General features: G+C 40.0%; 1 non-coding gene across 1 annotated transcript; it reads left to right on the top strand.

Annotated features, from left to right (window-relative positions):
* Positions 1-13,638: 13,638 nt before the first annotated feature.
* Positions 13,639-13,746, top strand: LOC112704322 (small nucleolar RNA R71). Its single transcript, XR_003154954.1, has one exon. It is a non-coding gene; the product is annotated as a small nucleolar RNA R71 (small nucleolar RNA).
* The last annotated feature ends 3,341 nt before the right edge of the window (positions 13,747-17,087 follow it).

Consider the following 17,087-nt stretch of genomic DNA (forward strand, 5'->3'; position numbering starts at 1 on the left):
TCAGTTGTCCAAACTTGAACAATCTCCGACAACGGTGCCAAAAACTTGGTACACGAAATCGTGAGTTCACGCTTTTCTCACAACTCCGCGCAGCTGACCAGCAAGTACACTGGGTCGTCCAAGTAATACCTTACGTGAGTAAGGATCGATCCCATGGAGATTGTCGGCTTGAAGCAAGTTATGGTCGTCTTGTAAATCTCAATCAGGCAGATTCAAATGGTTATGGGGTTTTGATAATTAAAAGATGAATAAAACAGAAAATAAGATAGAGATACTTATGTAATTCATTAGTGGGAATTTCAGATAAACATATGGAGATGCTTTATTCCTCCTGAATCTCTGCTTTCCTACTGCCTTCATCCAGTCATGCGTACTCCCTTCCATGGCAAGCTGTATGTTGGGGAATTACTGATGAGCAGATAATTTATACGCTTTTTGGCATTATTTTTAGGTAGTTTTTAGTATGTTTTATGCACTTTTTGTTATGTTTTTATTCGTTTTTGTGCAAAATTCACATTTCTAGAATTTATTATCAGTTTGTGCATTTTTCTATGATTTCAGGTATTTTCTGGCTGAAATTGAGGGACCTGAGCAAAAATCTGATTCATAGGCTGTTAAAGGACAGCAGATGCTGTTGGATTCTGACCTCCCTGCACTAGAAATGGATTTTTTAGAGCTACAACAATCCAATTGGCGCGCTCTCAATTGCGTTGGAAAGTAGACATCGAGGGCTTTCCATCAATATATAATAGTTTATACTTTGCCTGAGTTTTGACGATGCAAACTGGCATTTAACGCCAACTTCCTGCCCTATTCTAGCGTTAAACGCCAGAAACAGGTTACAAACTAGAGTTAAACGCCAGAAACAGGTTACAAGCTAGAGTTAACCGCCAGAAACAGGCTGCAACTTGGCGTTTAACTCCAGGACAAGTCTCTACACATGGAAGCTTTAATTCTCAGCCCAAACACACACCAAGTGGGCCCCGGAAGTGGATTTCTGCACTATCTATCATAGTTTACTCATTTTCTGTAAACCTAGGTTACTAGTCGAGTATAAAAACTACTTTTAGAGATTTATTTCGTACCTCATGACATTTTCATGTTTTACATTGTATCTCTACGGCATGAGTCTCTAAACTCCATTGTTGGGGGTGAGGAGCTCTGCTGTGTCTTGATGGATTAATACAATTGCTACTGTTTTTCATTCAATCACGCTTGTTTCTATTCTAAGATATTCATTTGCACTTCAACATGATGAATGCGATGATCCATGACACTCATTACCATTCTCAACCTATGAACGCGTGCCTGACAACCACTTCCGTTCTACCTTAGATTGAATGTGTATCTCTTGGGTTTTTAGTTCACGAGTTTGATTGCCTCTCCTGACAACAGAGCATTCAAACTCGTGAAGCCAGAGTCTTCATGGTATAAGCTAGAATCAATCGGCAGCATTCCTGAGATCCAGAAAGTCTAAACCTTGTTTGTGATATTCCGAGTAGGATCTGGGAATAGATGACTGTGAAGAGCTTCAAACTCACAAATGTTGGGCGTAGTGACAGACGCAAAAAGGATCACTGGATCCTATTCCAGCACAAGTGAGAACCGACAGATGATTAGCCATGTATATGGACCTTTTTCACTGAAAGGACGGATGGTAGCCATTGACAACGGTGATCCACCAACATACAGCTTGCCATGGAAGGAGCCTTGCGTACGTGAAGAAGAAGACAGTAGGAAAGTAGAGATTCAGAAGACAGAGCACCTCCAAAACTCCAACCTATTCTCCATTACTGCATAACAAGTATTTATTTTATGCTCTTTTAGTCTTCGCAATTAAAACCAAAAACCATTATTGATATCTTGACTAAGATTTACAAGATAACCATAACCTGCTTCAAACCAACAATCTCCATGGGATCGACCCTTACTCACGTAAGGTATTACTTGGATGACCCAGTGCACTTGCTGGTTAGTTGTGCTTGATTACAAAGTGTGATTGTAATTTCCATGCACCAAGTTTTTGGTGCCGTTGCCGGGGATTGTTCGAGTTTGGACAACTGACGGTTCATCTTGTTGCTTAGATTAGGAAAAATTTAGTATTGTTGCTATAGAGTCATCAAATCTAAGTCCTTTTTTTCTTTTTTTAAAAAAAATGTTTTTCCTTATTAAGTTTTAATTTTTCTTTAAATCTTTTATTTGAGTTTATTTTCATATTTTAATTTTGGTGTCAATTGCATGTTTTTATTTTTCTTCATAATTTTTGAATTGCATGTTCTTATTTTTCTTCATATTTTACATTACTTGTTCTTAATTATTTTTCTTGTTTGATCTTTAGTTTTTCTTGTTCTGTGTCTTTCCTTGTTTTTTTTTCTTGTGATTTTCGAAAAAGTTCAAAAAAGGATTCTTCAAGAAAATACTTTTTCTTTCAAAGCTCAATTGGTTAAAGCATTGGCTTATGTTTTTTGTAACGACCCAACTTCTAGCATGTCTAGAATCATACTAGAAATTGAACATTACCAACTTGTTTTTCTTTTTTTGTATTACTAATTAATAAATATAAGCCTGTACGTTGTTAAAACACCGCGAGTTTTACAAGTAAATTTTTTTTAAACAAGAATAATTTAAAGTCGCATACCTTCCATATATCAAGGGATAATTAAACATTCACATACATAAAACAAAAGATAATAGAATATGGAGCAACACACTATAATATACATCATGTTACAGAAGTGGCTCAGTTATATAAGCATAGAGCTATAGTACAACACTCCTAAGTCAGTGACTCATATAGTATGTACATATATGTACATATGACGCCCCAGGGCCTCGCCTGACCAAAAGCCCCTAAGCTGGCACCCAGGCTAGCCTAACTCTATGATATGCCTATTCCCTCTAATCATGCTAACAAAAGTGAGGGAGACACTCTAATGTACTGAAGTTAGACTAGGCGTCTCAAAAAGTCTCCTCAATCCTGGTCCAGAGTACCTCACGGAAAACCACCGGGCGAATGGTGATGCTCGCCTGCTGGTGCCTCGCCTGGCTCATCGTCATCGCTGTCAGAGGAGATAACTATGAAGTTAGGATCTTCCTCTGGATCTTCTTCTTCCTCATCCTCTTCTTCTACCGGAGTGATAGCAGAGGAACCACTGCTGGCCACAAGAACCATAAAAGGATAGCTACCAAACAAAATACAGTCGGGAGAATGAGGTGGCGCCTCTATGATCTGATCATACTCATGTCCCTGCTGCTCATCAAAGACAGGAGGCTCGATCGGCTCAGGTAAAGGATCAAGCTCGGGTGGCAACACAGGAACACCCCTCTCATCAAGGACAAAAGGTGCAAGAGGTGCCTCAGGGATAGGCTGGGCAGGTATAGGCCCATCAGGTAGAGGAGGTTCAGGTGGAGGAGGATAGTCAAGTGGAGTTGGCATCTGCTCCTCAGGATGAGGTACCCCAGGTCCGCCGGGGTGTAACCAAGATAAAGGAAAGTCATAGGGTGCATCAGGATTAAAGTATGCTGTCCTAATAGGGTACTGGAAAGGTCTACCACGAACTACATAATTACGGATACGAGGTACCACACAGTAGATGTAATACTTGCCGCGCACCGGGTCCTCGTGGATGTACGGTGGATCAATCTCGTAGAATAGGACTCCCGTGTCCATCTGTAGAGGTGTAAGGGGTAAGAACTGGGGAGTTCTTAGTAAGGTCAGGGTTTACAGTTAAGTTCATTTATAATGTCCGTGGTCATAGAAGTATAAATAAATGTAGAGTAATATGTACATAACAGCAATATAAACTAACACATGAACAAGAGAGAAAATAGGAGGTAAATGCACCTTCACACATTAATATGCAATCACACAGTTATGCTCAAACAAACAAGGAATAGAACAAGAACACAAGAAAATAAGCAATAAATAATGCACAAACAAGTATGATGCATGTCTGTCCCTACTGCAGGTAATGAGCTCATTTGTCGGTTTCGACCCGCACCCGACACAATCCGACCCTCCAAGTCAGATAAGGCCTTCCCAGAACTTAATCCCAGATTAAGTACCGCATACCCTCTACCAAGTGCTCTCGACTTGCAGGGTTGGTATTTGCTCAGGTCTCAATATACCGCAGGTATGCGAGTCAGGCCTCTACCAAGCATTCAGCTTGCAGGGCTGGTACTACTCTACCGCAGCCTGTCTAGGAAGCAACATCACAATACGGGCGTCCCCACACAACATTCACAAGCATTGTCCGAAGGCTCATAACTCACATATAACCATACTTTCCATCACTTAGCAATCATCATAAATCAAGCATTACAACATCACAGAAAGCTCATTCTGCAATTCTCTGTTTACTCTGTAAGGTCAGGTACACAGCTATATCACTTTTAACTCCTTTTCTTTTTAACATAAACACAGGTTTCAAAATCTTGTTTCTTTACCTCATATACCTCTATATCTTCTCTTATACCTCTTCTTAGGTGTTTAGTAAAGGAAATTAGAGAATTCTAGACTCAAAACTACCTTCTTGAGGCTTTTAGGAAAAACTGTCTTTTTATCAATATTTTATTATTATTAATAAAATAATGTTATTATTAAAATAATATTATTAATAAAATAATATATTAATATTTTATTATTAAAATAATAATATTTTATTTAACTTTCAAAAATTGCATTTTGACCCCCGGACTTCTTGGAAATTGCACTTTGACCCCTATAACTTTTAATAATTGCACTTTAGCCTCTCAACTTATGATTAATTAATTTTCAACCCCAAACTTTTTAATAATTGTATTTTGACCCCAAAACTCCATGAATACACGTTTTCATGTTCTTCCAAAAACCAAAAACATTTTTCCAAAAGTTCATCAGGTTTCTGCTTGATTTTCAGCTAGTTTTTCAATCTTTTTCGGAAACTGATTTGAACCCGATTTTTATCAAACCAAAGGGAAACTTTTCAGCCATCAAATACACATCAAATAAGCATCAAAAATCATGATTTTCATGGCTGGAATGTCACGTTTTCCAGCAGCACCAACAGCCACTTCAAAACCATCACAAACATGATTTTCAAACATTAAACAACAAGATTTCATGATCAAACCATCACACAAACACCCAAAACCAAACCTCAAGCAACAAGATCTGATTTAACACTTCAAGAACACAGCCAATCATTGATTAATTTACCAAACCTTACCTCCTTTGCTGCTGTCCAAGATTGCACCAAAAACAAGCTTCCAGAAGCACTTTTACGCCTATTTTAACATCAAAAATAACTTTAGAATCTTATGAAACATGAAGGCTGAAGCTTCATGATGATGAAAAGAAGGTTTTTCTCACCTTAAGGTAACTAGAAATCACGTTTTCTTGGAGCTTTTGGTGATTGAATAAGAGATCCTAAGAGAAAACATGAAGAAAACATCATTAGCTTAAGGAACCACCATGGCCGAATCTTCAAGGAGGAGGAGCAGCCTTCATACCTTGATTTACTCCATGAAAAGTGACATAGAAATGAAGAGGAGGAAGAGGTGAACACTTTGGTAAGATTATATTTTTGATAGGGGTTTCGGTTTGAGAAAGAACGGAGAAAGAAGCTCAGGTGTTCATGGAAGCTTCATGGTTTTCTTTCATGGTGTTCTAAGCTTTTCCAAGAACAAAAATGATAGCCAAGCTGTCCAAGGGAGGCCGTGGCTTTTGGATGATGATTATCCAAAAGTTACTTGTCAAAATATCTCAGAAAAGGATAATTACTAAAGCTAGATGTATTAGAACTTAAGTAATTACACTGCTAATGGATAAACATTAAGTTACTTAGTGTAAATGACACTAGTAACTGGATAATCATAAGAATAAAAGATATATGATGAAGCATTAGCAGTGCTAAGTTCATCTAAGAATGCCGGTATTATCCGTTACCGGTAGATTTCTAGCTCAGTTATTATATTACTAAACATTAATCACAGTAGAGAAGATAATAATATAATATTCTAAATAAAATAATAATATATGAATATTATATTAATATAATTTTTTTCTCGAAATTCGTGACCGGCTCGTCACATAAAGACTAACCACGGAAATCAGAATTTTGAAATTCGGGCCCGAAGTGGCTCAAAAACGCAACTCTTCGCGATGTGCCTTCTTAGATTAGGAGAGGTGTCCTGTGCAATCAAGCTGCTGACTCAGCAGCCTGATGACACAGCACCTGTGCAGTGGAGGTGCTTATATGCATAGAAATTCCTAAAAATTCTGTAAAAAAAATTCGTTTGATCCCGAAAAAGTGCCGTTTCTTCCGGGCTAGTCCGTTACATTCTACCCTCCTAAAAGAAAATTTTGTCCTCAAAATTTCAATTACCTGAAAAGAGAAACGGGTAGTCTGTTCTCATCTTGTCTTCCAGCTCCCATGTGTACTCTTCAGTCCCAGTTTGTCCCCATGCTACCTTAACCAATGATACTGTCTTACCTCTAAGCTGTTTGTCACTTCGTTCCACAATCCTGACTGGTAGGGTTTAATATGTCAAGTCGGCTCGCAGCTGTACTGTCTTTGGTTGTAAAACGTGGCTTTTGTCAGGATTATACTTTTTGAGTTGTGAAACATGAAAAACATCATGAAGGTTTGACAAATAAGGAGGGAGAGCTACTTGGTATGCTACTGGACCGACTCTTTTAAGAATTTGAAAAGGACATAAGTATCGTGGATTCAATTTCTTAGTCCTAAGAGCTCTACCTATTCTAGTCATAGGTGTCACTCTTAAGAAAATATGGTCACCTTCGTTAAATTCTAAGGGCCTACGCCTAATATCTGCATAGCTCTTTTGTCGACTTTGGGCAGTTTGAATCTTCTCTCGAATGTGCTTAATCCGTTCGGTAGTTTCTTGTACCAAGTCTGGCCCCAAAATCCTGCCTTCCTCCTTGTCATACCAGCATAATGGTGATTGACACTTTCTTCCGTAGAGGGCCTCATATGGTGCCATTCCGATACTCTGTTGATAACTGTTGTTGTAGGCAAACTCAATCAATGGCAAGTATTTGTCCCAGTTACCCTGTTGGTCCATCACGCAAGATCTCAACATATCTTCCAAGGTACGAATTGTTCGTTATGTCTGTCCATCAGTCTGTGGGTGATATGCTGTACTTAAGTGCAACTTCGTCCCAAAAGCTTTCTGTAGAGCTCCCCAAAATCTAGAAGTAAACCTTGGATCTCTGTCTGACACAATTGATGAAGGTATTCCATGCAATCGTATTATCTCCTGAATGTATAACCAGGCGAGTTTCTCCAAGCTGTGACCAATTTGAATTGGTAGAAAATGCGCTGATTTTGTCAATCGATCTACAATTACCCAAATTGCATCATGCCCGGCAGAGGTTCTTGGTAACCTGGTGCACGAAATTGTGATCAATACTTTTCACAACTCAAATAATTGCCAGTGATGAAACCAAAAACTTGGTGTTCACTACCATGGCATAAACACAATTTCGCACAACTAACCAGCAAGTGTACTGGGTCGTCCAAGTAATAAACCTTACGCGAGTAAGGGTCGATCCCACAGAGATTGTTGGTATGAAGCAAGCTATGGTCACCTTATAAATCTCAGTCAGGCAAACTCAAATGGGTATGGTGATATACGCATAAAACATAAAGATAAGGATAGAGATACTTATGTAATTCATTGGTAGGAATTTCAGATAAGCGTATGAAGATGCTTGTCCCTTCCGTCTCTCTGCTTTCCTACTGTCTTCATCCAATCCTTCTTACTCCTTTCCATGGCAAGCTTAAGCAAGGGTTTCACCGTTGTCAGTGGCTACCTCCCATCCTCTCAGTGGAAATGTTCAACGCACCCTGTCACGGCACGGCTATCCATCTGTCGGTTCTCAATCAGGCCGGAATAGAATCCAGTGATTCTTTTGCGTCTGTCACTAACGCCCCGCCTTCAGGAGTTTGAAGCACGTCACAGTCATTCAATCATTGAATCCTACTCAGAATACCACAGACAAGGTTAGACCTTCCGGATTCTCTTGAATGCCGCCATCAGTTCTAGCCTATACCACGAAGACTCTGATCTCACGGAATGGCTGGCTCGTTTGTCAGGCGAGCACTCGGTTGTCAGGCGATCAACCATGCATCGTGTCTCAGGAATCCAAGAGATATTCACCCAATCGAAAGTAGAACAGAGGTGGTTGTCAGTCACACGTTCATAGGTGAGAATGATGATGAGTGTCACGGATCATCACATTCATCAAGTTGAAGAACAAGTGATATCTTAGAACAAGAACAAGCGAAACTGAATAGAAGAACAATAGTAATTGCATTAATACTCGAGTACAGCAGAGCTCCACACCTTAATCTATGGTGTGTAGAAACTCCACCGTTAAAAATACATAAGAACAAGAGTGATCATTGGCTTCGGTCCCAGAGAGGGAACCAGAAGAACCAAGATGAGAATACAATAGTAAAAGGTCCTATATATAGAGAACTAGTAGCCTAGGGTGTACAGATATGAGTAAATGACATAAAAATCCACTTCCGTGTCCACTTGGTGTGTGCTTGGGCTGAGCATTGAAGCATTTTCATGTAGAGACTCTTCTTGGAGTTAAACGCCAGCTTTTATGCCAGTTTGGGCGTTTAACTCCCATTTTGGTGCCAGTTCCGGCGTTTAACGCTGGGATTTCTGAGGGTGACTTTGTACGCCGGTTTGGGCCATCAAATCTTGGGCAAAGTATGGACTATCATATATTGCTGGAAAGCCCAGGATGTCTACTTTCCAACGCCGTTGAGAGCGCGCCAATTGGGCTTCTGTAGCTCCAGAAAATCCGTTTATCAGATTTTTGCTCAGGTCCCTCAATTTCAGCCAGAAAATACCTGAAATCACAGAAAAACACACAAACTCATAGTAAAGTCCAGAAAAGTGAATTTTAACTAAAAACTAATAAAAATATACTAAAAACTAACTAGATCATACTAAAAACATACTAAAAACAATGCCAAAAAGCGTACAAATTATCCGCTCATCACAACACCAAACTTAAATTGTTGCTTGTCCTCAAGCAACTGAAAATCAAACAAGATAAAAAAGAAGAGAATATGCTATGAATTCCAAAAACATCTATGAAGATCAGTATTAATTAGATGAGCGGGGCTTTTAACTTTTTGCCTCTGAACAGTTTTGGCATCTCACTCTATCCTTTGAAATTCAGAATGATTGGCTTCTTTAGGAACTCAGAATCCAGATAGTGTTATTGATTCTCCTAGTTAAGTATGATGATTCTTGAACATAGCTACTTATTGAGTCTTGGCCGTGGCCCAAAGCACTCTGTCTTCCAGTATTACCACCGGATACATACATGCCACAGACACATAATTGGGTGAACCTTTTCAGATTGTGACTCAGCTTTGCTAGAGTCCCCAATTAGAGGTGTCCAGGGTTCTTAAGCACACTCTTTTTGCCTTGGATCACAACTTTATTTCTTTCTTTCTTCTCTCTTTTTTTTTCGTTTTCTTTTTCTTTCTTTTTTCTTTTCGAAATTTTCTTTTTTTCATTGCTTTTTCTTGCTTCAAGAATCATTTTAATGATTTTTCAGATCCTCAGTAACATGTCTACTTTTTCATCATTCTTTCAAGAGCCAACCTTCATGAACCACAAATTCAAAAAACATATGCACTGTTTAAGCATACATTCAGAAAACAAAAGTATTGCCACCACATCAACATAATTAAACTGTTATAAAATTCAAAATTCATGCAATTCTTTTCTTTTTCAATTAAGCACGTTTTTTATTCAAGAAAGGTGATGGATTCATAGGACATTCATAACTTTAAGGCATAGACAATAAGACACTAATGATCACAAGACACAAACATAGATAAACATAAGCACTAAAATTCGAAAAACAGAAAAATAAAGAACAAGGAAATTAAAGAACGGGTCCACCTTAGTGATGGCGGCTTGTTCTTCCTCTTGAAGATCCTATGGAGTGCTTGAGCTCCTCAATGTCTCTTCCTTGTCTTTGTTGCTCCTCTCTCATGATTCTTTGATCTTCTCTAATTTCATGGAGGATGATGGAGTGTTCTTGGTGCTCCACCCTTAGTTGTCCCATGTTGGAACTCAATTCTCCTAGGGAGGTGTTTAGTTGCTCCCAATAGTTTTGTGGAGGAAAGTGCATCCCTTGAGGCATCTCAGGGATTTGATGATGAGAGGGGTCTCTTGTTTGCTCCATCCTCTTCTTAGTGATGGGCTTGTCCTCATCAATGGGGATGTCTCCCTCTATGTCAACTCCAACTGAATAACAGAGGTGACAAATGAGATGAGGAAAGGCTAACCTTGCCAAGGTAGAGGACTTGTCCGCCACCTTATAGAGTTCTTGAGCTATAACCTCATGAACTTCTATTTCTTCTCCAATCATGATGCTATGAATCATGATAGCCTGGTCTATGGTAACTTCGGACCGGTTGCTAGTGGGAATGATTGAGCGTTGGATAAACTCCAACCATCCTCTAGCCACGGGTTTGAGGTCATGCCTTCTCAATTGAACCGGCTTCCCTCTTGAATCTCTCTTCCATTGGGCGCCCTCTTCACATATGACTGTGAGGACTTGGTCCAACCTTTGATCAAAGTTGACCCTTCTAGTGTAAGGATGTTCATCTCCTTGCATCATGGGCAAGTTGAATGCCAACCTTACATTTTCCGGACTAAAAACCAAGTATTTCCCCCGAACCATAGTAAGCCAATTCTTTGGATCCGGGTTCATACTTTGGTCATGGTTCTTGGTGATCCATGCATTGGCATAGAACTCTTGAACCATCAAGATTCCGACTTGTTGAATGGGGTTGGTAAGAACTTCCCAACCTCTTCTTCGAATCTCATGTCGGATCTCCGGATATTCACTCTTTTTGAGTGAAAAAGGGACCTCGGGGATCACCTTCTTCAAGGCCACAACATCATAGAAGTGGTCTTGATGCACCCTTGAGATGAATCTCTCCATCTCCCATGACTCGGAGGTAGAAGCTTTTGCCTTCCCTTTCCTCTTTCTAGAGGTTTCTCCGACCTTGGATGCCATAAATGGTTATGGAAAAACAAAAAGCAATGCTTTTACCACACCAAACTTAAAAGGTTTGCTCGTCCTCGAGCAAAAGAAAAAAGAAGAGAGTAGAAGAAGAAGAAATGAGGAAGAAGGGAGTGGCTTTGTGTTTGGCCAAAAGGGGGAGAAGTAGTGTTTAGGTTGTGTGAAAATGAAGGAGTGAAGAAGGGTTTAGATAGGAGTGGGGGAGGGCTTGGTTCGGTCATGTATGGGAGGGTTTGGGTGGGAAAGTGGTTTGAAATTGAATGGTGAGGTAGGTGGGGTTTTATGAAGGATGGATGTGAGTGGTGAAGAGAAAGATGGGATTTGATAGGTGAAGGGTTTTTGGGGAAGAGGTGTTGAGGTGATTGGTGAATGGGTGAAGAAGAAGAGAGAGAGTGGTGGGGTAGGTGGGGATCCTGTGGGGTCCACAGATCCTGAGGTGTCAAGGAAAAGTCATCTCTGCACCAAATGGCAAGCAAAATTGCGTTTTTAGCCAATTCTGGCGTTAAACGCCGGGCTGGTGCCCATTTCTGGCGTTTAACGCCAGCTTCTTGCCCTTTTCTGGCGTTTAACGCCAGTCTGGTACCCCTTTCTGGCGTTAAACGCCCAGAATGGTGCCAGACTGGGCGTTAAACGCCCATCTGCTAGCCTGACTGGCGTTTAAACGCCAGCAGGTTCTTCCTCCAGGGTGTGCTGTTTTTCTTTCTGTTTTTCATTCTGTTTTTGCTTTTTCCATTGATTTTGTGACTTCTCATGATCATCAACCTACAAAAAAAAAAACATAAAATAATAAAAGAAAATAGATAAAATATAACATTGGGTTGCCTCCCAACAAGCGCTTCTTTAATGTCATTAGCTTGATAGAGGACTCTCATGGAGCCTCAGAAATGCTCAGAGCTATGTTGGGACCTCCCAACACCAAACTTAGAGTTTGAATGTGGGGGTTCAACACCAAACTTAGAAGTTGGTTGTGGCCTCCCAACACCAAACTTAGAGTTTGACTGTGGGGGCTCTGTTTGGCTCTGTTTTGAGAGAAGCTCTTCATGCTTCCTTTCCATGGTGACAGAGGGATATCCTTGAGCCTTAAACACAAAGGATTCTTCATTCACTTGAATGATCAATTCTTCTCTATCAACATCAATCACAGCCCTTGCTGTGGCTAGGAAGGGTCTGCCAAGGATGATGGATTCATCCATGCACTTCCCAGTCTCTAGGACTATGAAATCAGTAGGGATGTAATGGTCTTCGACTTTTACCAGAACATCCTCTACAAGTCCATAGGCTTGTTTTCTTGAATTGTCTGCCATCTCTAGTGAGATTTTTGTAACTTGCACCTCAAAGATCCCTAACTTCTCCATTACAGAGAGAGATATGAGGTTTACACTTGACCCTAGGTCACACAAGGCCTTTTTGAAGGTCATGGTGCCTATGGTACAAGGTATTGAAAACTTCCCAGGATCCTGTCTCTTTTGAGGCAGTTTCTGCCTAGACAAGTCATTCAGTTCTTTGGTGAGCAAAGGGGGTTCATCTTCCCAAGTCTCATTTCCAAGTAACTTGTCATTTAGCTTCATGATTGCTCCAAGGTATTTAGCAACTTGCTCTTTAGTGACATACTTATCCTCTTCAGAGGAAGAATACTCATCAGAGCTCATGAATGGCAGAAGTAAGTCCAATGGAATCTCTATGGTCTCATTTTGAGCCTCAGATCCCCATGGTTCCTTATTGGGGAACCCATTGGAGGCCAGTGGACGTCCATTGAGGTCTTCCTCAGTGGCGTTCACTGCCTCTTCTTCATCCCGAAATTCGGCCATGTTGATGGCTTTGCACTCTCCTTTTGGATTTTCTTCTGTATTGCTTGGGAGAGTACTAGGAGGGAGTTCAGTAATTTTCTTGCTCAGCTGACCCACTTGTGCCTCCAAATTTCTAATGGAGGACCTAGTTTCAGTCATGAAACTTTGAGTGGTTTTGATTAGATCAGAGACCATGGTTGCTAAGTCAGAGTTATTCTGCTTAGAACTCTCTGTCTGTTGCTGCGAAGATGATGGAAAAGGTTTGCTATTGCTAAACCTGTTTCTTCCACCATTATTATTGTTGAAACCTTGTTGAGGTCTCTGTTGATCCTTCCATGAAAAATTTGGATGATTTCTCCATGAAGGATTGTAGGTGTTTCCACAGGGTTCTCCCATGTAATTCACCTCTTCCATTGAAGGGTTCTCAGGATCATAAGCTTCTTCTTCAGATGAAGCTTCCTTAGTACTACCTGGTGCATTTTGCATTCCAGATAGACTTTGAGAAATCATATTGACTTGTTGAGTCAATATTTTGTTCTGAGCCAATATGGCATTCAGAGTATCAATCTCAAGAACTCCTTTCTTCTGATTAGTCCCATTGTTCACAGGATTCCTTTCAGAAGTGTACATGAATTGGTTATTTGCAACCATTTCAATTAGTTCCTGAGCCTCTGTAGGCATCTTCTTCAGATGAAGAGATCCTCCAGCAGAGCTATCCAAAGACATCTTGGACAGTTCAGAGAGACCATCATAGAAAATACCTATGATGCTCCATTCAGAAAGCATATCAGTGGGACACTTTCTGATTAACTGTTTGTATCTTTCCCAAGCTTCATAGAGGGATTCTCCTTCCTTCTGTCTGAAGGTTTGGACTTCCACTCTAAGCTTACTCAATTTTTGAGGTGGAAAGAACTTTGCCAAGAAGGCATTGACTAGCTTTTCCCAAGAGTCCAGGCTTTCTTTAGGTTGTGAGTCCAACCATGTCCTAGCTCTGTCTCTTGCAGCAAAAGGGAATAGCATAAGTCTGTAGACCTCAGGGTCAACCCCATTAGTCTTGACAGTGTCACAGATTTGCAAGAACTCAGCCAAAAACTGATGAGGATCTTCCAATGGAAGTTCATGAAACTTGCAATTCTGTTGCATTAGAGAAACTAATTGAGGCTTAAGCTCAAGGTTGTTTGCTCCAATGGCAGGGATAGAGATGCTTCTCCCATAGAAGTCGGGAGTAGGTGCAGTAAAGTCACCCAGCACCTTCCTTGCATTGTTGGCATTGTTGTTGTTCTCGGCTGCCATGTGTTCTTCTTCTTTGAAGAATTCGGTCAGGTCCTCTACAGAGAGTTGTGCCTTAGCTTCTCTTAGCTTTCGCTTCAAGGTCCTTTCAGGTTCAGGGTCAGCCTCAACAAGAATGCTTTTGTCTTTGCTCCTGCTCATATGAAAGAGAAGAGAACAAGAAAATGTGGAATCCTCTATGTCACAGTATAGAGATTCCTTGAGGTGTCAGAGAAAAAGAAAAATGGAAGGCAGAAGTAGAAAATTCGAACTTATCAGAGAGGATGGAGTTCGAATTTTGCATCAAGGAATAGTGTTAGTCCATAAATAGAAGGATGTGAGAAGAAGGGAAGCAATTTTCGAAAATTAAGTAAAAGACTTTGAAAACATTTTGAAAAACACTAATTGATTTTCGAAAATAAAAGTGGGAAAAAAAGTAAAGTGATTTTTGAAAAAGATTTTGAAATTAGAAATTAAAAAGATATGATTGAAAACTATTTTGAAAAAGATGTGGTTAAGAAGATATGATTGGTTTTAAAAAGATGTGATTGAGAAGATATGATTTGAAAAACATTTTAAAAAGGTTTGATTTTAAGAAGTAATGACTTGCCCAACAAGAAAAGATATGATTCAAACATTAAACCTTTCTCAACAGAAAAGGCAACATACTTGATATGTTGAGTCAAATCATTAATTGAGAGCAAGTATTTTTGAAAATAGAAAGAAATTGATTTTGAAAAAGATTTGATTGAAAAGATTTGATTTGAAAAAGATTTGATTTTGAAAAATTTTGAAAACTTGAAAAAAATTTGCATTGAAAACAAAATCTTCCCTCTTGTGCCATCCTGGCGTTAAACGCCCAGAATGGTGCACATTCTGGCGTTTAACGCCCAAAAATCTACCCTTTTGGGCGTTAAACGCCCAGCCAGGTACCCTGGCTGGCGTTTAAACGCCAGTCTGTCTTCCTTACTGGCGTTTTTGAACGCCCAGCTTTTTCTGTGCAATTCCTCTGCAGTATGTTCTGAATCTTTAATTCTCTGTATTATTGACCTGAAAGGACACAAATTAAAAATATTTTTGGATTTTTAATAATAAGGAATAATAAAAAATGCAACTAAAATCAAAAGAACAATGCATGCAAGACACCAAACTTAGCAGTTTGTATACTACTGACACCAAACATGAGAATGCACATGAGACACATAAACACTCAAGTCAAGAGAATTCAAAGATCAAAGTAAGAAATCATCAAGAATAACTTGAAGATCCTTAAAACACATGTATGAATGCATGCAACTGACACCAAACTTAAAATGAGACACTAGACTCAAACAAGAAATTTTTGGATTTTATGATTTTAAAAATTTTTTTGGATTTTTCGAAAATAAAGTGGAAAAAGGTATCAAAATTCTTAATGAGAATTCCAGGAATCATGCAATGTTTAGTCTAAGACTCCGGTCTAGGAAGTAGACATGGCTTCACAGCCAGCCAAGCTTTCAAAGAAAGCTTTGGTCCAAAACACTAGACATGGCCAAAGGCCAGCCAAGCCTTAGCAGATCACTGCTCCAATAGCAAGATTGATAGAAATCAACAAGCTCTTGTGATGATAAGTTGAAACCTCGGTCCAATGAAATTAGACATGGCTTCACAGCCAGCCAGACTTCAACAGATCATCATGAAACTCTAGAATCCATCTTCAAGAATTCTGAAGAAAAAAATACCTAATCTAAGCAACAAGATGAATCGTCAGTTGTCCATACTCGAACAATCCCCGGCAACGGCGCCAAAAACTTGGTGCACGAAATTGTGATCAATACTTTTCACAACTCAAATAATCGCCGGTGATGAAACCAAAAACTTGGTGTTCACTACCATGGCATAAACACAATTTCGCACAACTAACCAGCAAGTGTACTGGGTCGTCCAAGTAATAAACCTTACGCGAGTAAGGGTCGATCCCACAGAGATTGTTGGTATGAAGCAAGCTATGGTCACCTTGTAAATCTCAGTCAGGCAAACTCAAATGGGTATGGTGATATACGCATAAAACATAAAGATAAGGATAGAGATACTTATGTAATTCATTGGTAGGAATTTCAGATAAGCGTATGAAGATGCTTGTCCCTTCCGTCTCTCTGCTTTCCTACTGTCTTCATCCAATCCTTCTTACTCCTTTCCATGGCAAGCTTAAGCAAGGGTTTCACCGTTGTCAGTGGCTATCTCCCATCCTCTCAGTGGAAATGTTCAACGCACCCTGTCACGGCACGGCTATCCATCTGTCGGTTCTCGATCAGGCCGGAATAGAATCCAGTGATTCTTTTGCGTCTGTCACTAACGCCCCGCCTTCAGGAGTTTGAAGCACGTCACAGTCATTCAATCATTGAATCCTACTCAGAATACCACAGACAAGGTTAGACCTTCCGGATTCTCTTGAATGCCGCCATCAGTTCTAGCCTATACCACGAAGACTCTGATCTCACGGAATAGCTGGCTCGTTTGTCAGGCGAGCACTCGGTTGTCAGGCGATCAACCATGCATCGTGTCTCAGGAATCCAAGAGATATTCACCCAATCGAAGGTAGAACGGAGGTGGTTGTCAGTCACACGTTCATAGGTGAGAATGATGATGAGTGTCACGGATCATCACATTCATCAAGTTGAAGAACAAGTGATATCTTAGAACAAGAACAAGCGGAATTGAATAGAAGAACAATAGTAATTGCATTAATACTCGAGGTACAGCAGAGCTCCACACCTTAATCTATGGTGTGTAGAAACTCCACCGTTGAAAATACATAAGAACAAGAGTGATCATTGGCTTCGGTCCCAAAGAGGGAACCAGAAGAACCAAGATGAGAATACAATAGTAAAAGGTCCTATATATAGAGAACTAGTAGCCTAGGGTGTACAGATATGAGTAAATGACATAAAAATCCACTTTCGGGTCCACTTGGTGTGTTC

The sequence above is a fragment of the Arachis hypogaea genome, chromosome 7, assembly GCF_003086295.3.
Source record: "Arachis hypogaea cultivar Tifrunner chromosome 7, arahy.Tifrunner.gnm2.J5K5, whole genome shotgun sequence".
Classification (NCBI taxonomy): domain Eukaryota; kingdom Viridiplantae; phylum Streptophyta; class Magnoliopsida; order Fabales; family Fabaceae; genus Arachis; species Arachis hypogaea.